Source organism: Cicer arietinum, chromosome 3 (assembly GCF_000331145.2).
Source record: "Cicer arietinum cultivar CDC Frontier isolate Library 1 chromosome 3, Cicar.CDCFrontier_v2.0, whole genome shotgun sequence".
Taxonomy (NCBI): domain Eukaryota; kingdom Viridiplantae; phylum Streptophyta; class Magnoliopsida; order Fabales; family Fabaceae; genus Cicer; species Cicer arietinum.
The window spans coordinates 57098232-57104139 of NC_021162.2; positions in this window are offsets into that span (position 1 = coordinate 57098232).

Sequence of the window (5908 nt, forward strand, 5' to 3'; positions counted from 1 at the left end):
AAGACTCAATCTCATCCATAAAAAAATAAAAAATTTCTTGGCCTTATATGTTATTCATTTCTTCAGTAGGCTAAGGCAATTGATTGATAATAATAATACTATCATATGGCTATAAATGTGCTCACTAGTCACAAAACCCGCTTCTTGTGGTTTTCATATAAAACCATCTAATTGTGCCACTTCATGTTAAGTGCACACAAAGTCAATCTATAATATAAGTAGCTCGAACTCAAAAAACAAATATATTATTTTCAATCAGTACTAAGAAAATATGTAGTAGCTTAATTCCTTCGTTTATGCACTGAGCTTTGCCAATGTATCAAGAACAAGAAAGTTGAATGGGAGAGGTCTCCAACTCTTCCAATAAAAATAATAAAGGCAATCATATTGTAACGATATGATAAAATAGCCTTATATTTTAATATGGCATATAAAATTGACCAAGACATTTTCATCTATACATCACAACATGTATAGCACGAACCTATGCTATGACTAAACAGATATATAAAATAAATAGTTAGTTAAATATTGTATCAATAATAAATATAATTTGATTTTTCTATAAAAAATAAATAATTTTGTTTGATTTAATTGATTTTTTTTTCTCTAATAATGAAACCTATTTGAAAATTCTACATCTGTATCTAAATATAAAACATCTTTGATCAAATTGTGAGAGCTAAAAGAAAATTGATATTAATATTAAATTTGTTAATACTTAATATTATTTTTACAATTTTATCTTTAAAAAAAATAATTAATGTGTTTATTATTATATTTATTATTGATTGTAAAAAATATATAAATTAATTAAGAGTATATTAATAAAAATAATTAATGCAAGTGAAATTTTAAAAAATGATTCATAAAAAAAATAAAGAATTTTTTTAGAGTATCCACAATAGTGGATTTCCAAAATAGTGTTTAAATAGATCTTGCTTAGGGTCCACGTATACACACCATTTATTCATATTTTTTTTTATTAATAGTTTTTTAGTAAACAATCTATTTAGAAATGAGAACGAGCAAAGTTTGGATAAGGTACTATAATACCTATTTCTATATCCTGCAGTTTAAAAAAATATTTATATATGTATTCGTATTTTTTTAGGTATCAACTTTAATATTCGTATTTTTAATGTTTTAGTACCTAAATGCTCGTATTCATATCCATTATCCACATTTTAACTAAAATAAATCGATAAATAAATGATATTATTGTGATTAAATTTAAAAATCATCCAAAAATCTTAAATCCAATCATAAAGTATTATAAACTAAAATATTTTATAACTCAAAACATTTCAAATGAACACACGTTACAATACATATTCAAATATCCATAATAATACTTTATGAAGTTGCAAGTCCTACAACGATATTATTCGAGATCTGTAAAAAAATTAATATGAAATTGCAAGTATAATTATAAAATCACGATTAATAAGACACAACTCTTAGTTATAAAGTCACAATTATTTGTTTATTCATAAAAATAAAACTATTAAAAAACTTCTAAACGTTTATCTTTTAATTATAAAAATTGTAGTGGTCAAATGATATCAATAGATGTTAAAACATAAAAAAAAATAATTAACTAAACTAAAAACTAATATAATATAATAAATAAATAATATATTTATATTAGTATCAGTGCGAGACAAAATAGATACAATAGTACCCGTACTCACACTCGTACCCGTTTAATTGTACGGATAATTACATCTTCTTGTACCTGTACCTATTATGTGAATTTTTAGTCTACCCATCTTTGATTTTTTGTATGGGTACTCACCATATCTATATCTAATTATCATTTCTAAATCTATCATTTCAACCCGACACTTCTAAAAAAAAAAATTTATATGAGACTTAGTAATAAATTTATATCATTATTTATCAACTTCAATAATATTAAATATACATTATTTATTTTCAGTTGTGGGGTATGTGCATCATAGAGAAAGAAAGAATGCATATCCAAGCATTGGTCTCTGATAGCACCTCCCGTAAGATAATACTCTTATTTTGGTGATTAAATGAATCACATAGTTACATATCATTTATTTATAATTTTATAACATTAATATCCAATAAACACTTAATTTCTTCGGATTAATATCTCAATTTCTTTTTATTAAGGCTTAATTGCAGTTTTGATCTCCCTATTTTAGCTGAATTGCGAAAGTAGTCCTCCCATTTTGTTTCTCTCCAGTTATGGTCCCCAAACAGAATTTTAGTAAAAAACTTAATGAAATTTCATTTTTTAAAGTCGTACTACACCATTTATAATCATAAATTTCATGTACAATTGTTGCAAATGAGATTTTGAGGCATGATGTGACTTAAATAAATGCAAAAAAAAAAAAATTCATTAAGTTTTGGACTAAAATTCTGTTTGAGAGAGCAAAACTGAGGAGAAATAAAATAGGGGACTACTTTTGCAAATCAGCTAAAATAGGGGGACCAAAACTGCAATTAAGCCTTTTATTAAATAAGATCCACCAATAACTTTTTCATCATTACATTTAAAAAATATTAATAAATCAAATATTCAATTAACACATTAAATTATAATTTTAATGACAAAATTTTTAATTTAAATATAAATTTAAATAATTATTATTTATAATTTTAAAAATATATTTACTAATTTATAAAATTCAAAAAATGAATTTAATCAAAACTTCCAATTCAAAGGACGACATTGTATATGATTTCATTTAAGAAAAGAGATAGAGATACGAGAATTAAAAGGTGGGGGTAGTGCAGCAAGGGTACAGTTGAAAAGTGATGATGGGTCAAACATGAAAGATGGGCCTCGAGATGTAGGAAAGTATGATCTGATGGAGAAGATGGGGCCTCGTGAATCGTGTGGTTCAAAATTTGGATTCGAGATTTGGAGAAATACAACGCTCCTCTCTGATTGTGTGGGTCCCACTATTTATAACTTAGCGTTACGAATGAATGGTATTTATGATCGGTGCGCAACTGCTGCTCCATACATTGAATCACTACCCCACACACTGCCATGTTGCTCCACACATTGGTTAGTATATAATCTCCTCATTTTAAATCTCTAACTAAATCAGGAGAGATTTAAATCATGTTATAAACTCTAAAGTGTTGTAAATCTCACTAATTACTCTATCTCTCATTCTTTCTCATATATAAACAAAATATTATATACATTAGTAAATTTAATTAAATGTTAATTAACTATTTATCTCGCAAAAATATTTGTATTCTCAATAAGTACTTTATGGAAACACATTTCATCATACTAAATGAATCATTATAAAATAAATCTTATATTAGTATACGTTTTGATTTAAGAATATTATCATTAAAAAGAAATATTTACAACTATCAAATCAAATATAATTTTTTTTTAATATTTAAGATTCATTTGATGTATATAATATGACGATATAAAATTAGATAAAGATATAATAGTGTTATAATAAATAATATTTTATCTTATAATTAATATACACATAATAATAAAAAATATAATATTATTTTATCTTGTTATGTGTTTCATAAATATTTTATGATGATATTATATTTAAATAAAAAAGTAATTATTGTAAAATAATTACATAATATTTTTTTAAAGTAATCTATAATATTTTTAAATATTATAAATTAATAAAAAGATACTAAAAAGATGAACTTATAATATTTTTAAATATTACGATTATGATGCAACTTTAAGAATTAACACCACGTTGTATGTAATGAGTGGTATATAGCTATCAAAAAAGCATGGTAACATTGTAGATATGAGAATATCATATTATATAATTTTTCATTGGTTAACAAGTAAAAATAAGATTAAGAATGAAGTCATTTAGAGAAAAAATGGTTTAAGCATGAATTATTATTATTATAATAATAATTATTATTATTATTTTATTGTTTATTTTATTTTTTAGCAAAGGCATGCATGTATAGAAAAAACAAGAACCACCAATACCATATATATGATAATATAATATAACTAAACTAAATAAAAGAGAATCAAATAGTTTGAAAAAGAAAATTAGTTAAAACTATTACGAGGGATCTGAAAATATGTAAATGTAAATGAAAATGAGGGTTTTTCATTATACAGCCGAGTCAATACATTATAAGGCCTAAATAAAATTATTAGACGAAGTCTTTTTAAAGTTTATAAATAAATTATTAATATTGTATTTAAAATTTTTTGTATTTTTTTTTGAAATAGAAATTGTTGATCCTACTACAATTAAAAAAAAAAGACTAATAATTTAGAATATAAATATTTATTTATAAGTTATAAATATTTTTTAATATTTTTTTTTTGAATTCACGTGTGTCTGATGAAGGATTGTATTATATATATATATATATATATATATATATATATTGTAATTAAATATTGTAATAAAATAGAAAATTTATTTTTAAAAATAAAAAAATTGTTTTTAAAAATAGAACTTTTATTTTTCAAATTTGAAATAATATTAAAATACAATTAATCTATATAGACTCTGCAACATCATATTTTTTTGACACATTATTAAAAAATAATATTTAATTAAATTTTAGACTAAAATTTTGTTTGAAGAATAAAATTAAAAACAAATAAATTACAAAGATAATTTTCACGATTCAGTTAAAACAAAAGGATAAAAAATATACTTAAAAGCGAAAATAAATTTTCGTGGTTGTACTTCAATAAATTTCTATCTACCCTTGCTAGCTGTTGAAGACAAAACATATATATGCAGAGTCATCAAATTAATTTAGGAGTTAGAAACCCAAATGTCTTTTTCGGTGTCACGGAACAAACCTTTCTGGCTTTTTCCCTTTCAAATGATTTAAAGTCACTTTGTTACTTATTAAAAAATAGCTTACATAAATTTAGAATTCTTATAAAATTTTGAAATTTTATTTTTAGTTCTTGTAAAAATATTATATTTTTTAGTCTTTAACAAATAATTTCATAAATAATTTTAATTTTTGGTGAAATGAAATATCATTCAATTTTTAAATATTATTTTACAAGTATATTTAAAATATTATTATAAGTCTATTTATACAAATTTAATTTTTTTTAACTAAATGTAAATTAAATATAATTTTTTTAAATGTCATATTTCAAAAAAAATATTTGTTAAAATATGAATTAGTAAATTAAAATTTGAGTTTATTTGTTGTGAAAGAGCTTTTTATATATAGTGTTAAAATATACATACTAAAAAATTATTTAAAAATATAGGATACTTTGTGCTAGAGTCCATTTGTGTTTGGGCCTGTTGTGGACTTGACCCAATCCAAGTTTGTCCAATTATTTGGAACTTGTATTGAGTTAGTTTTCAAGTTGTTATGTTAATTAAGTAAGATTAATTAACTTTGTATATAACTAATGATTGATGATGAATAACACAAGAAATGGACATTGATTCATACTAGTTCAAACAAGTGGTACCAACACTCCGATTAGGGCCTGATACTGAATCCACATATTTCACTAAAAGTTGTATCAAGAAGTGCAAGATTGAGAAAAACATGAGAGTGAGAAGTTTCAATGGTTGAAGAGGAAAAAAACCTTCCATGGAGAGGACGAATGTTGCTCCACTCCATTAGGGTCATCTGCTTGAGAAGGTTGCTGTAATGCAGAAAGTGACATCTTTACCGAGAGTTGAAGTAATTCCCCCAGCCCCATTTTATCTTTTTAGTACCGATGGTCTTGTAGTGCACCCTTCATCGAAAGAGTAGGCGGTTGAAAGACCCACCTCTGAATAAACCTTTAGGTTGGGAGATATCAAAGGGGAACCTCGCCTAGCTTATCTGTCCTTGTATTATTCAACTCATCTGTCCACTTATCTTGTCCAAAGCAGAAGGAATATAAAAATCCTTTGTTTCGAGGGTAATC